The following is a 17,092-nucleotide window of genomic DNA, read 5'->3' on the forward strand; positions in this document are numbered from 1 at the left end:
CTTCCTTGTTCTAACCAGTGAATGGCTAATCAAACAAGGCAGGATTTATGGTTTCATATCCTTAGAAACAAGCAGGGTGTGTGAGAAAACAGCTACATATGTACCACACCTTGAACTCACCTGTCAACAGCAACAAGAGGAACATTTACATCAAGATGAGGACCTAGCAGAGGGTGTGCAATGCCTCCAGCCCTCCTCCACAGCCCCTGCATGCCATGGCTGTTTGGATCTTGGAGCTTTAGTGTTCTTCCACATAAAGCAAAAGTTAGAGATGGGAAACATGGCAGGGGTGGGCCGAAGGGTATGATAACCACTAACCTCATCTGAGATTTCAAGGTCTACACAGGCTATAACAGAGCAAATGAATAAAACCCATAGAGCCTCTATTAAGAAGCATGGGGACACAGAGGTCAAATGGTACCCCCTGGAAGTTCTCAGAGACATAGCTATCTCCATATATCAGCATGTCCCTTGATGGTGAGAGACATGTCACTATGTCTGCCAGAGCAGGATGCTCAGATCTCCTGACTGTGGGTCTTAAAGAGCAGTTGGAGATTAGAGAAGAATAAATTGGTGTACTGTCTGACTGGCACCCAGTGTCATCTATGTCTTCTTCATGGTCAGAGACTCTAAGCACTGGGTAGCCCTAAGGACACTTTCACAACAGTGGTCTTTGGGTCTAAACACCCAGTTTCCAGGCAGCTGTAGCTGAAAGATTCTTGCTCTTGACTGATGGCTAAGGATGAACAAGGTGTGTGTTTGCTTTAAGAAAAAAAAAAAAAAAAAAACACGAGGCAAACAGTTGGACCATTTCTGCTTTGTGTTTTTGGCTGGCTGCTTCCTGCTTCATAAATCTGGAGAGGGATATGAGGGAGTCAGTGAGCTGCTCCCTGTGTCCCAAGCCTGACTGTTTTGGGGGGCGGGGGTTGCCACAGTACCTCTCTGGACCAGCTGCCGTATCCATCTGCAGCTGGGCCTCTCCGTGATCTACGGCCAGAGCGCTGCGCCCAGAGCCTTTATTGCAGCTTTGCAGCAGCTGGTGTAAATGGGAGTGGAAAAATAAGCCCTTCTCTTCCTCAGCATTAGGCAAAATGCTCCCTAACACAAATAAACTTCACCTTGCCTCTGCTGTTGAGGGCTGAGATTTTCCCAACGTTACTGTGAGCCCCTGGCTTGCTGCTTAGTTTTTACCTCTGGAGCTGATACATAAAGGCAAGATTAGCATGCCTGGCCTGCAAGAGGTGAGAGAGAGTCCATAGAAAGGGCCTTGAGCTAAGAGTAGCATCGTCATTTCCACCGAGTCTGGCTTTCAGTTTGAGGACCCACTCTTTGAAATGACAGATGGCAAAGATGATTACTTAGCTGTTGACAGTACCGCATTTTATAGGACCAGTGAGGCAGCAAGGCTGCATTTGAAGGGACGGAGAGTCTGTGCACCATCCAGCCTGGCCTTATTCAGGCTTATAGACAGCAGGCAATGGAACAGCCTGAGATGCCTCAGTAGACATGCGATGAGTCCCATGTCTCAGTCACCAGCAGCAGAGATCCTAATAGGAGGCGGGCTGCACAGCAAAGGGAAGCATCCACTCAGTTTCGCTTGTAAGCCTTTCCGGGAGATACCATTGGTGCCAGGTGTCTGTAGGGTGGACACACTACAGGCTCAGAATTGGGTTAGACCCTCCAAGGAGGACAATGGCTCTGTGTACAACGGTGTTCCCAGAATTAGGACAAATACTGATAAAGAACACAGCAGAGTTGGCTATCAGCGGGCGTCATGGACTGGGATCCTGAGAGATAGACATCCCACAGTAACACATAAGGATGTGACCAAAGCCACTTAGTCATTGTGGCTGATGTTGAGAACTAGTTTCTCCGTGAAGCCTTTTCTGACCACTGACCTAACACAGATGACTTCCTCTCCTGGACATCTGTATTTTTCATTTATTTCCATTTGCTGTTTCCTAGGTGATTTAAAATATGTCCTTTAGATGCCTTAATGACAGCAACAACATGTTACATCTCCTCTATATAAGGCAGGGCAGTTGCATGGATGCTTGCCTTCTCTGTCTGAATAAGCAGCTCTCACATGCCTTCCTGGTGAGCACCAGGTACTTCCAGCCTGGTGAGTGTAGGGCCAATCTGGCCGACTGAAGTGGGATTTGGGTCTAGAGATGCCCACCTTTCTGCTCTGTGCTGCCTGCATCTGCACAGGCCCTTCCTCCCAAAATCGTCCAGAGTCCAGTGGAGAAAGAAGGAGCTAATAGAAGTACTATGCTAGGGAGAACCCAGAAGTTGAACACTGTCCCTATAAATGGAGCAACAGTAAAACAGATCCTGGCTGTTCAGAAACAATAGCCATACCCAGAGTATCTTAATTTCACTATCACAGGTGAAGAGCATCCCTCTCTTTATCAACCCCAGTATGTGGTTTCCATTCTTTAGGTTTTTATCGACTTCAGTCTGGAAATATTAAATGAGAAATGTTAGGAATAAGTGATATGGGAAGCCTTAAATTGTTCTCCATGCTGTGAAATGTCTAAGTCCATACCATCCCTCCTGAGGTGTGAGTCATGAACTCACTCCTGAGCCTAATGAAGCCACTGCCTGCTTGCTAGTCACAGGGCCAGCATCCTAAAGGTCAGGTTGGCTCTTATGTATTGCCAGCATTGAGCTCAGATGCCCTTTGTTTTATTAAATACTGAGCCCAGGTATAGTGCTGTTGAGTTTATTATAGGGCAACTTTATTTTATTTTGTTACACTTGATAATCTCATATTGCACCTTGTGGATAAACTAAACTTTGTCATAGATTTGTGTATGTACAAACAACAGAGAGTACGCATTTGGGGTTGATACTGTTTATGGCATCCCCTGAGGGTCTGAGAACACATTCCCTGTTGAGAGGAGGTAGAGTTACTTTAAGACAGCAGTTTTCAACCTGCAGGTTATGACCCATATAGGGGCCAAATGACCCTTTCATAGGGTTCACCTAAGACCTCCAGAAAACACTTTATTTATAATTTATCACAGTAGCAAAGTTACAGTTAGGAAGTAGCAATGAAAATAATTTTATGGTTAAGAGTCACCATAACACGAGGAACTGTATTAAAGGGTCACAGCATTAGGAAGGCTGAGAACCACTGGTCTAAGGCCTTGTAGTCTTAATTTCTAATTGCATTTCCATGTGCACCTTAGCAATAGAGGCCCTCACAAAGACATACCATGAAGATACCTAGTTGAAGAATGCCATAAGGAACGGTGGGTCAGAACTCATGGAAAGAGGTGTATAAAAATGACCAATGGTTTGCTTTCAATAATAATATCCAGGGGGTTCCCCCTTCTAGAAGTGAAGGGAGGGGAGGGATGGGGGGAGGGACTGGGGAGAATGTAAAATGAATAAATAAATCAATTAATGAAAAAAGTCAAAGACTAGTGAGGAGTAGTGGGATGGCTCAGTGATTGAGGATGCTTGAAGCCAAACCTGAAAAACTGAGTTCACTCCCTGGAACCCACATGACAGAAGGACAGACCCAGTATCTGCAAGTTATCCTCTGACTTTTGCATGTGCACATACATGTTACATATACGATAAATTAATAAATAAACAAACAATTTGAAAATCACTAATGGAAGACTTAGTAAAAACTAAAGACCTTCATCATACTCTGCCCTCAGGTCCCTGGGTGAACTCCATCAAATCTTGTTCCTTTTGACTTAGAACTTAGGGTTTCTACATAATATGTGTCTCCTACTGTAGAAAGCAAGAGTACACCTTTCATGTAAGACATTGTTGGGAGCCAACTTTTAGCAGAAAGCAGCTAGATTATCTTTGCAGCCATCTGGAACCATATACCCAGATAAAAGATTTGGTTTTCAATAGCCTACAACAGCTGAAGCACACTCTGATATCCTACATATTTTGTTTTGCTGTTTATTGCCCCCAGCTGCAAGGCGCACATGGTAGCCACGCCTGCAAGGCATGCAGTTCACGTGCTGTCCACGTGCTATCTACGCCATACATGCCTGTAAGGCGCACATGGTATCCAAACCTGCAAGGCACACAGTGCACATGCTATCCACGCTAGCCATGCCTGTAAGGCTTACGTCATATCAACACCTGCAAGGCACGTGGTATCCACACGCCTACAAAGCATGTGGCAAAAGCATATAAATACCTCAGAATTCCCTTCAATAAAAGAGACTTGAGACAGGAGACTTGAGACTTGATCAGAACCTCTGTCTTGTCTCCATTTTTCGCGTCTCCTGCCCTAAGAGCCCCACTCTCTCTCTTGACCAGAGCACTTAGCCCCAAAGTATTGAGGCAGAGCACGAGTCCCAACACTTTGGCCCCCAAGTGTGGGGCGGTTCTCAACAAGACATGATTTTTAATGTACCCAGAAACAATTGCTTTCACAAAATTTGAGTCTCATACTCTATAGTTTAGGATATTAAATATAAAAAATATATAAGCACATATGAATAACGTGCATGTTGAGGTGCTGGATATTGAAGCTAAAGTCATGAGCATGCTTGTAAGACTCCAATACTAAGTTACATCCCCAACCCTAAGTCAAATTAAAAGTTTTCTTCTGTGTACCCTCTTGCCTCAGTGGGTTAGTATGTGCCATCCCCATTATAAACATAAGCTCACCCCATCCATTTACAAATACCTGAGAGAAGCAGTTTAAAAGGAAGTTCCTCTGTTTCAGTCCATGGTTGGCTGGCTGCTTTGCTTCTGGGTCATGATGAGGAATGGAATCTCAACAGGTACACATGAAGGAACATAGCTGTTCACATTGTAACATCCAGGAAGGAGAGAGAGAGAGACAGAGAGAGAGAGAGAGAGAGAGAGAGAGAGAGAGAGAGAGAGAGAGAGGAAGAAGAAGAAGAAGAAGAAGAAGAAGAAGAAGAAGAAGAAGAAGAAGAAGAAGAAGAAGGAAGAAGAAGAAGAAGAAGAAGAAGAAGAAGAAGAAGAAGAAGAAGAAGAAGAAGAAGAAGAAGAAGAAGAAGAGGGGAGGAGGGGGGAGGAGAATGAGGAAGAGGAGGAGGAGGAGAGAAGAAGAACAAGAACAAGAAGAAGAACAAGAAGAAGAACAAGAAGAAGAAAAAGAAAGAGAGAGAGAAAGAGAAGAAGAACAAGAAGAAGAAGAAGAAAGAGAGAGAGAAAGAGAAGAAGAACAAGAAGAAGAAGAAGAAGAAGAAGAAGAAGAAGAAGAAGAAGAAGAAGAAGAAGAAGAAGAAGAAGAAGAAGAAGGAGAGAGAGAGAGAAAGAGAGAGAGAGAGAGAGAGAGAGAGAGAGAGAGAGAGAGAGAGAGAGAATATGAGGCTGTATATTATTATATTATTCTAGGGCACACATCCAGTGATGTGCTTCCTTCACTGCACAAACCTTTATGGCTACTTCATATCAAATCAAGGCAGTTTCTTTTACATGCCCTTGTTCTTGGATTCCTCTTCCACGCCAAAGACTTATCAAACATCAGGTACTTCTGGAATTTTTGATTGAAAAGATGAGGGTTGCCTAGCAATCAGAGCATCATAGTGAGTCTGGTTTGTTAGCTGGCAAGCTTTACTCAGAGTCACTAGCATCTGGGCTTTATAATGTGTGCCTGTGGACCATGCCATTTCTCTTAGGCTTTCCCGGGGCATGATGGGAACACATAGTTAGGAGATTTCCCTTGTACTACGGGGGACCTCCATTTGTTATTCTGCCTTGAGCTAGACTCTTTCCTTTTCACCAGTGACATCTAAATCTAGAGACAGATTCATTTTCAAGATGTGACCTCCCACCCAGATGGAAGGGTGCAGCCTCTCCATTCAAGGTGACTCTACTTTAGTATTCTATGCATTTATGACTAGTTAGTGCTTTTGTTTTTAGCTGGTCTCCTTAATTCCTGCTTCTAGAAGCATGGAGCCTGAATAAATTATAGACTTTTATACTAAGATAATCTTTTGCTTGATAACTGCAGTGATTGGTTCGATAATCTTCATTGTCAGCCTGGCTTAGTTAGAATCCATCGTGAGAACACAAAGAATGAATATACCAATGGAAGTACTTCCGGAGAAGTTTGAGGAGGAAAGATCTACCCTGAAGATAGTGGCATCATCCTATGGGCTACAGTCCTGGACTAAATAAAAAGGAGAAAATGAGCTGAATACCAACGTTCGTGTCTCTCTGCTTCCAGACTATGAACACAATGTGACCAGTTGCCTCATGTTCCAGCTGCCACAGCTGGAGCCATTTTTGTACCTGTGACTTCCTTCCTATGATGAGCTCTCAGGCTGTGAGTTGGAGTAAACATGTCCTTCCTTGAGTCACTTTTATCAGACAGCTAGGAAATGTGATATTTATGTTCTGATAATTGAATAGCTTTAAGATCTGTGTGCAAAGGTCGCTCAAGATGGCCACATTTTAAACATTTGCAGAGCTCCGAATGTGTTTAAAATAAGGCCATCCTGTTTCAAGTGCTGACTGCACTTGTCCTATTGACAGACAGTTTATTTTCTAAATGTCATCCAAGAGTTGGTCAGAGCTACCCACCTTGTCTTCATCTTCCCCAGCTAGGAAAAGTGACTGTCATGAAGAAAGAGCTCCTAAGAGCTTCATGTCGTTAGCCGAGCACCTAGAAAGCAAAGGAAACCAAATTCATTGAGTATCTATTATGTGCAAGTCCCCCTCCCCCCCCCCCCCCCCCCGCACAAAGCAGTTTCCATGCATGAATCCTTTTTTCACACAGTAGTGAGGAGGAGCAGGTGGCTGCATTCCCAGTATCCATTGGTGAGGCAGAAGAGTGGAACTCCCCAAGCTGGAAGGACCCCAGGCAAGCGGAGCACAGCTTATCCAGGCTTGTTTGTATCCCACAGCTGCCTTTCAGGTCCAAGAGCATCTGCAGAGCCGCTGTTTCCCTCTCAGTGCACACGGCTCCAAGAAAAGAACTGCAGAACTCCAGTGCGAGCTGAGAGGGAAGTACGTCTCTCCAGTGTTGCTCGTCACCAGTGACAGCCTGTCTTCACTAGTTTGATGCACAGGGTCAGTTGAAATCCTAGATGTGCCAAGAACCCCATCTGCTCCTCCATCTGAAATGGGAGTATTTTGCTCTTTTTTTTTTTTTTGAATCTTGATTTGGTCTTTTGGTGTCTGTGTTACAGCCTTCAGTCTAGAGGCCAATTATGAGGAAATGTATTAAGTGTTATTGGGAAATGAGTAAACAGGACCATGCAATGAAAATAGGGAGAGGTGAAGGAAGTCTTTATAAGACACCCAGTCTAGATGACTCAAGGAAAGTACGTGTGGCCCTGAAAGATGTCAACAGACACTGAACTCTGACTTCCTGTCTTAGTGTGAAGGGTCAAGAAGATGGAGAGAGGAGACAAAAACACCTTAGAGAGACTATTGAAATTGCAGCTGTTGTTATGGGACCACAACTGTTTATCCCATGGCTCATCTTTTATGTATGCCTGCCTGAGAAGGGAGACCAACGGTAACACACAATATGTTGGAGCCTGCACACCTCCTGGACCTCACTCTTCAGCAAAGAAAGCTACATCTCTTCTGTACAGGAAAGTGGATGATAGCAGAACTGTAGAGCCTGAAGCCATTAGGACTGGGGATGGGGAATCAGGGAGTGATGGAGTGAGCACTCACTAGACATCATAGGAACACGGGAGGGCCACCTGGCTTCCTGCTACTTACTGATGTCCAGAGTCTTCTTCAATTGCTTCTTCATCTGGAAAGTGGAGTTGGGTGCAAATATTCAGAGGTTTACAGGATGAGCGAAGGCATTGCCATGTTTGATTGTGTGAAGTAAAGGTTAGAGCCATGTTACTCTGACAGCTCTTTCCTTGCCACTGTGACAGAATTCCCCACAGAAACAACAGAGGGGAAAGAATTACTTCAACTCATATTTTCAGAGGGATTGCAGCCTAACACCAAAAGCACAGTGTTGGAAGCCAACCTGCCCTATTGACGAGAGCATGAGGCAGTGAGTCCTCATGGCAGAGGAAGCAGAGAGCACAGGCTGGAACCAGGGTGTGTAACCCAAATGCTAGCCCAGCCCTCAATGACCTCCTTTCACCATCAAGGCTCCCACTGCTACAGTCTCCACAGGCTTCCAAGTGGAGCAGTACCACCAACCTGTGGGAACGTTCCAGATTCCAACCACAAGCTGGTGAGATTCTGACAGTGGAGGAAGAGCAAACCTAAGGGAGAAAAGCCATCATTCTTTTTCCTTTGGGGGCAGTCCTTCTTTAGCTCTTTGCAGTTGCTACCTCTTGGTGAGTGGTCAGCCTTGGTTCTCACTGTAGCAAGAAGCAACATGGCAAAGCTGTGCCATCCAACAGAAAATGAGGAGGTTGCAGCAGAAAAGTAGGCTTCCATGGGTGTCAGGCTCCTGCAGGTGGATGTTTGCCCAGCACTGCAAACTGCTCATGGGGTTCATTCGTGGCTCTGACATCCCTTCATAAATCAATGGGGATTTTTTTTTTAACTTGGAAATTGGATTCCCTTGTAAGATTTTTTGCCTGGAGGGTGGGGGTGGGTGAGTTATATGAATAAAATATTTGTGGTAGTTTGAATGAAAATGCCCTCCCTAGGTTCATAGGGAGTGACATTATTTGAAAGGATTGGGACAAGTGGCCTTGTTGGAGTAGGCGTGGCCTGGTTGGTGGAAGTGTGTCACTCCATTCAGGGTAGGTTTTGAGGTTTCAGAAGCTCAAGCCAGGCCCAGTGGCTCCCTCTCTCTTCCTGCTGCCTGCAGCTTCAGATGTAGACCTCTCCCTTACTTCTCTAGCACCATGCTTCCAGCCATGATAATAATGAGATAAATTTCTGAATTTGTGAGCCAGCTCTGTTTAAATGTTTTATTTTATAGAACTTGCCATGGCCATGGCGTCTCTTCAGAGCAATAGAAACCTTAACTAAGACAGTATTCAGCACTCTTGGGATGGTGGTTTGAATGAGAAAATGTCCCTCACTGGTTCATGTGACTGAGCACTTACTTGGTCTTTAGTTGAATACTTGGTCTTTAATTGGTGGTGCTGTTTGGGAAGGTTCTGGAACCTTGGAGAGGCACAGCCTTGCTGGAAGAAGCATGCCATTGCATCTGACTCTGATTACCCATAGCCTCATGTCACTTCTAGTTCATTTTCTCTACTTCCTGTGTGTGGATGATTGACATGAGATCGCTCATCTGCCTGCCCCTGCAATGCCTCTGAATCATTACAGACTTCCCTTTCATTGTCTTTGGTCCTGGGTTTTTTGTTTTCCCTCACAGCAACAAAATACTTTAGCCAATATTTTATTTCTACTCTGAATTCTTAATGTATACACACACAGTGATGACTGCCAGATCCCATAGACCCCAGAACATCTCTGCACTATAACTTGCATCATTAGAGATTAGTGATACTTACTGGATGAACCGGGTTTTAAATAAAAGCCAAGCTTCATTTCTTATGATGTTCGTGTTATAAAATACACTGACAAAAGAAACTCAAGCAGGAAGAGGTTTCTTTCAGTTTGATGTTCAAGAGTGTATGCCATCATGTCAGAGAAGTCAATGTAATGTGTGCTTGAGGCAACTGGTCACATTTAGTTAGGATCAATGAATGCCTATATTCAGCCCACTTGTTCCCTTTTATACAATCTTAAGACCTTTAGTGTGGCTCCTGCCACCCCCAACTAACCCAGTCACCACAAGTACATCCAATGGCTAAGTACATTCCTCATGGGTATGTATGCCTGGATGCTTGTCCCATACAGGATTCCAGAACTTGTCAAGCTGGCAAAAAAAACAAAACAAAACAAAACAAAAACAAAAACCAAAAAAAAAAAAACCCCAAAATTGGAATGCAGAATGATCATTTTGAAGGTGTTTCCATAACCACCTGGTCAGGGGGCCATCTTCCTGTTCTGAAACTCTAAGGTAAGGACTTCCTTGGTGATAAATTTCAAATCCCGCCTTCATTAAAAATTAAGGGGAATTAAAAGAATGATAGAATTCTTCCCCCAAGCAGAAAACAAATTGAACTTAGGCGTTAAGGCTGAATGCCTATGAATGTTATGATTCCTAGTGTTTTAGGAAATCAGGGGACTATGGTAATGTAAGTCCAATGGTGGCCTGGTAACCTGCATAAAGACAGAAGGAAAGAGGATACAGCCCACCACCCCCTTGAGGCAGATAGACAAGCAGGGCTCAGTAGTCCCTACCTGGGAATGGGTACCTGTGGGGGTGGCTTCTCTATGGAGCAGCTCTCCCTCAAACAGCATGGTCTTGGCCTCCAAGGGTGGACACACAGCTGGGATTCCCCAGCCCCTACTCCTCATCGCTCTCACTAGGAAGGGTCTCCTCTGTTTAACTTTTGGGGGCAGATAGAATCTGAAGTTACTTTGGTTCATGGGACTCCGTAGAGTGCTTTGCTTTTCAATCGTGAAAACGCTTCCCATGAGTCCCCTCTTCTGCCTCCCCCTGGCCTCTGTTTGCTTTACTGGTTCAACACCGCATTACTTATTCCCTGCTAAATGAATCCATTTTCCCTTACAGACAGGAAATTTGAACGCCTCCTGGACCCCCATAGAGAATTTCCTTGGAGAAATCACCATCTTTGTTCTCAACAGCAGGTGGCACTGTTGCTGTAGGAAACCCGTGGTTTCCAGGGCCTGGGCCAGCCATGAGATATTTTTACCCAAAAGAGAAAAGGCCCAATATGAAACAAAAAACCTTTGCAGAAGAAATTCCAAGAAGAATGCAACGCTCCTGAAAGACTGTAAATTACCAGCAAGTCCTTACACACTGAATCCCAGCTTCGCCAGCCTACCCCCCATTCCACTTCAGGCCAGCGCTGCTAATGACCCCTCCACTATGGCAGCACAATTTTGACCTTTCCCACCAGGCCGGGGTTGTTGTTCCCACTCAGGATGATGTGAAGGACATGAGACCAAATGTGCTCTCTTCTCTCTGACTATAGACTTTAGGGGAACAAAGAAGACTTAGCTGTTGATGAACAGAAACTCCTGATTGTCCAGAACTCCTGCCTCAGTTCTTCTGTGCTGAGAAGAATCTCACAGAGTTCCAGCTGAGTCCAGGTGTGGGCAATGTGGCCAAGAGGCAAAGGTGGGTTTTTTTTGGTCAGGCGCCCTGTAGCTTGCAAAGCTCAGTCACTTATAGATTGACTCTTGGGATCCATAGCAACAGTATCTGAGGCTCCTCCCAGGTGCCTGGATCACAGCACTGAATCCTGAGTGTGTGTCTGTGTACATGTATGTGTGTGTGCACATGTGTATGTGTACAGGTTCAGAGGTTCAGATATGTACCCATGCAAGCAGATGCCAGAGGTCAGCTTCAGGTGTATTTCCCAAGAGTTGCTGCTCCCTCCCCATTTTGATGACAACACCTCTCCCTGGCCTAGAGCTCTCCAAGTAGGCTAAGCTGGCTATCTAGTGAGCTCTTGGGGTCTGCTTGTCTCCTCTGTACTTCTGGGCTTTCAAGCGTGCCCCATATATCTGGCCATACCCCTGTGATGGTTATGTATGTCACCTCTCCTACCTTACTTTGAAATGGGCCTTGGGTTTTGTAGGGGTGTGTGTGTTTGTGTGTGTGTGTCTGTGTGTTTGTGTGTGCATGTGCACATGTGTGTATGTGTTTAATGGAAAGTTGACACATCATGAAATAAATTAACAAAGAGTCAGAGTTTGGGGTGAACAGACAGGCTGCATACAGCAGTAAGCAGCACATAGAGATGAGCACACAGCCACAGAATGTAAGTACACTATATAGACACGGTAAAGAGAGAAAGAAACATACATAAGTTGGGAGAGGTTATCCTGATTAGCTTTAATTGTTAACTTGACACAGTCTACAGTCATCTGTAGATGCAAGGTAGGAAAGGTCCAATAAAAGAACTCAATCAGATTGGTGGGTGAACCTATCTGTGAAGGTTGTCTTATTGTGAGTTGATATAGGAGGCTCCAGTCTTCTGTTGGTAGTACCTTCCCAAGTAGGTGGTCCTGAACTGATAAGAAAGCTAGCTGAGTATAGGCCAGCCTTGTGTGAGCTAGCCATCATGGGTTCCTTGATCAGAGGTGCAGCAAGCAGATGTGCCTCAAGTTCCCTCCAGGTCTTGGCTCACTAACAGACTGTGGTCTGAAGTTGTAAGATGAAGCAAACCCTTTCTTCCCCAAGTTGCTTTTGGTCAGAGTGTGTTTTCACAGCAACAGGAAACCAGAGATTGAGACAGGCAATGTGATAATTTTATTGGGTGGGGTGGTGTCTCCAACCCCTGATAAGGCTAGTTATTAGTTGGAGTCAGGATCACAAATATTAGTTGATAGAATACAGTGATGGTTAATCTTGTCAGCTTCAGATTTAAAATCACCATGGAAACGAACCTCTGGGTATGTCTAGGATGGAGTTTCTAACTCTGAATTTTTACAGCCTGAATCCACAGGCTGCAGTACTAGAACAATTCAAAAGGACAAAGTGGGCAGGATATCAGTATATCTGTCTCTCTAATTCCTGACTGGCTGCAATGTGACTAGCTACCTCAAGTCCCTGCTGCCAGGCTGCCATGTCCTCCCTACTGTGTTGGATTGTACTGAGGGACAGCAAGGCAAAATAAACCTTTCATTCCTTAAGTAGTCTTTTTTTGTTTTGTTTTGTTTTTGTTTGTTTTGTCCCAGCAACAGCAAAGTAACTAATACAAGTAGATTTAACAACCCGTACTTCCTAAGGATGCAGTATGCCAAAACAGAAGGACCATTTTTATCAAGGGATGAGAAATTACAGTATTTGTTCACTGAAAAATATTGGGTTCCGGACATAGCAGGGAAATTGCACAGATGACCCCAAAATGGCTGGACACTATGCACAAAACCAGCACCAGTTCAAGCCAACCAAATCCCATCATGAGTTGAGGAGGCGACATGAAGTCCTACATGTGGCTGAGGAGCTATTACAGCTGAAATCTGCTCCTGCTCAGAGAGTCAGTTGTTTTTAAGGGCATGGTCCCTGCTAGGTCACGCACCCTCCTAGAAGGCCACACCACTAAGAGTATATGTGCAGCACAAACTGGACAGAAAAAAATGTACACAAAGTTAAGTGGGCAAGGAAGGCAGGTGGGTCTTGGAGGGGAGTGAGTATAATCACAATACACACGTCAAGTTCTCCAAGAACTAATAGAACATTTTAAGTGCTAGGTGCGGAAGCTTTCTCAGTGAGAAGAATCGCAATTTTCCTAGGAAATGGAGGCAATATTGTTGAATCACACAAACTCCAGAATTCCAGAGATGAAGTTTAACTCCTTGACCTAGACCTGTGTTAATAAGTGACCTCAAGTTAGTGATCTGTTCCTCTAGGTGTTAACTTCCTTGCTGTGGGATTGAATTTACAACTCTCACTCAATGAGGTTGATGTGGGAAGAGAGGAGGGAGAGAGAGAGAGAGAGAGAGAGAGAGAGAGAGAGAGAGAGAGAGAGAGAGAGAGAGAGAGAGAGAGAGAGGAAGGAGAAGAAGAAGAGGAAGAGGAAGAGGAAGAGGAAGAGGAAGAAGAAGAAGAAGAAGAAGAAGAAGAAGAAGAAGAAGAAGAAGAAGAAGAAGAAGAAGAAGAAGAAGAAGAAGAAGAAGAACAAGAAGAAGAACAAGAAGAAGAACAAGAAGAAGAACAAGAAGAACAAGAAGAAGAACAAGAGAAGGAGAGGAGGAGGAGGAGGAAGAAGAAGAAGAAATATTTTGGTCCTACTTCAGATGCACAGAGATGCATGGATGCAGCCCTATAGTCGGGGACAAAATGTCTGACCCAGCATCTGAGGCACCGTGGTTCATACTGTAGATGGCATGAAGGCTATTTGCTGAAGGACTAGAGACTGATCTCTTTTACATAGGAAAGAATGTGATCTTAGTGCCTGCCAAGGGCATGTGCAGGAGAAGTGATTCTGTTAAGAGTCAGATGGCTGTGGCACCCCCAGGTCACTGTGGCAGCTTTCATCCATATGAAATTCTCAAAGAATAAAAATCAACTAAAAATATACAATGTTTCTTTCCCTCTTCTGCGGTGTTCCCTGAGTCTGAGAGGTAGGGGTTGTGTTGTAGGTATATTGGTTGGGGCTAGGCACTTCGCAGCCAATTGGTCCTGGAATTTTTGACTAGTTGTGGCTTTCTGTGATAGTTTTTATCAGATGCAAAAAGACCTTTCCTTGATGAGGGCTAAGAGGGACACCATCTGTGACCATAATGATAGGTGTTTAGAATGCAGTAAAGCATTTTACTGCTTTAGGAGAACAGCAGTTGTTACCTAAGGTCCATAAGATAATGGCTTCTATATATGGCAGAGAGGTTGCACCCATGAAAATTTAACAATATGGTTGCCTTTGCAAGTCCTGCACAATGACTCCAGTCAACATGCCGATGAAGATGAAGAACTACACAGAGATGGGGAATTAGTCTTCTCTGGGGAGGAGCTCCTGATGGATTATCCAAACTCCACTGGTCAGCACTGAACCCATAAAAATAGGAGGAATTCTAAATGGATTCAGAAGGACATGTCTCTGTGTGTACATGTGCATATGTGATAATAATTAAAGGAGAAGAGGTCATTTATTTATAAGAAAATATGGGATAAGCGGAAGGAGATGGTAGGGGAAGAGAAAGAAGTAGACATTACAGAAATATAGTATTCATGCTTGGAATTCTCAAATTAAAGTAAAAAGAAATGTAAAATAAATTTTTTCCAAATGGATTGCTACCTTAAAGTGAGTTTACTTGAATATCCTATTATTTTGGAGGGAACTAAATGTCATTTCTTTTCTTTTTCTGTGTTTTCTATTTTCCCCAGTAAACCTGCAATAATTGTATGCAAAAAGTAATGAAAATAATAATAATAATAATGATAATAATAATAATAATAATAATAATAATAATAATAATATACAATACCAACCTGAATTGGAGCATATTTTCTTAAAATAAAAAAAATCAATATTTCTTTTTATTTATGTGTCTTTGTGTGTGTTCTCTTGTATATGTATGCCCAAGTGTGTGAGCATATCTACAGTGCTCAGAAGAGGACATTGGGTCCCCCAGAAACTGAAGTTACACATGGCTGTGAGACAACTGATGTTTGTGCTGGGAACTGAACTTGGATCCTTTAGAAGAACAGGAAGAGCGCTTAACCTCTGAGCTGCCATCTTTCCAGACCCAAACCATGTTGTTTTAAGAATGTATGTATGTATGTATGTATGTATGTATGTATGTATGTATGTTGTTTTAAGAATGTATGTATGTATGTATGTATGTATGTTGTTTTAAGAATGTATGTATGTATGTATGCTGTTTCAAGAATGTATGTATAGTATGTATGTATGTATGTATGTATGTATTTATGTATTTGTCTGCTCATGAACAGTGTGGTGGTTGTCAGCTTGACTATATCTGGAATGAACTACAATCCAGAATTGGAAGGCTCACCTGTAATCCTGATCTTGAGGCATAGTGACTATGAAAAGCTTAGGCCCAGGCAAGGTAGTACATGCATTTAATCCCAGGAGACTAAGGCCAGGAGATCTCCGAGTTCAAGGTCACCTGGGACAAAGCAAGTCCCAGATCCAGGCATGTTGATACAAACCTTTAATCTGGTTGGCCACACCAATTACATAAGGACATTGAAAGAAGGAAGACTCACTCTTTGCCTGCTTGCCTTGTGGGACTGAGGAACTGCTAGATCCTTGGACTTCCATTCACAGCTGCTGCTGACCATTGTTGGGGAGTTGGACTACGGACTGTAAGTCATCAACAAATTCTCTTACTATATAGAGACTACCCATCAGTTCTGTTACTCTAGAGAACCCTGACTAGTAAAAACAAGAAAACTGTAATAACAAGGGAAAGTTGCTAAAGTCAATATAACAGAATGTTATGGACAGGGCATTGGGCATCAGAGTTTAGGCTATTCCAGTCCTAGGGGTAAAGTTCAAGGTCAAGGCCCTGGAGACCTAGTGTCTAGTGAAGGCATCTTCCTGGCTTGCACATGGCTATTCTCTCTAGGTAGGGAAAGAAAGGAGAAAGACCCGAGATGAGGGTAGAGGGTAGGGAGGAGAAAAGGATGAGGGAGAGAGAACAAGCTGTCTCTTCACTGCTTGTTTAAAAAAAATAGTTTTATTTATAAGTGAGGTGTGTGTGTGTGTGTGTGTGTGTGTGTGTGTGTGTGTGCATGCACACAAAGACCTTCAGAGAGCTTTAGATCCCTGGGGCAGGAGAAACCTACAACTATGAACAGTTTGGGAGCTTGGAACTTCTCTTGAGTCCTCTGCAAGGGCACCAAGTGCCTCAGCTAATGAGCCACCTCCCCTGGTCTGTCTTTCACTTTTTATGAGCATACTCTTCCCTGGCTATGACCTTCATGACCCAGTTATCCTAAAGTCTCCACCTCAATTTTCTATCACTCTAGGGATTCATGGAATATACAAACCGTCAGTTCATTGCGTTTATTTCCTGGAATATTGTTACATATCCCGGATTAGCTTGCATCTCTTGATTCTCCTGCTTCAGTCTCTGAAGGGCTAAAATCACAGATGCACACCATCACACCCTTCCCTATCAATTTTAGTTTTGGTCTGATCGTCCTTTCCCTTCCTATGTATGGACTGACCAACCCCGTGATGGAATGGCCTGGCCACCCGAAGGACATACTTGGATTGTGACTGAAAACCTGAATCGTTTATCTTTCAAAGTAATGTATCTTTCAAAATCCAGTCTTCAGAACTACAAATTAAGGGCAATGCTATGTATCTGCTTAATTGTAGTATCCTTGAGATAACAGAAATAAGCAAGATTCCTGTTGGCCTAGCAAAAATTGAGACTTTGTAGAAATCCTTCTCGGATATTAATAACAACAAAGTTATGATCTTTCAGATAGATCGAAGCTGCCTCGCTGGGAGGCAGTCTGGGAATTTGAGAACATCTACAAAGCCAGTGCAAAGATTAATTAGCAGTCTGTCGAGAAGCAGGTCACAATGCTGACTGCCAATGTGCTAACGTGTCTCCTGGTTTCAAGACAGTCACACCTTTTGTCTAATTTGTCTAATTCAAGGGGCTCCTGGAGCTG

The sequence above is a fragment of the Arvicanthis niloticus genome, chromosome 11 (assembly GCF_011762505.2).
Source record: "Arvicanthis niloticus isolate mArvNil1 chromosome 11, mArvNil1.pat.X, whole genome shotgun sequence".
NCBI lineage: Eukaryota > Metazoa > Chordata > Mammalia > Rodentia > Muridae > Arvicanthis > Arvicanthis niloticus.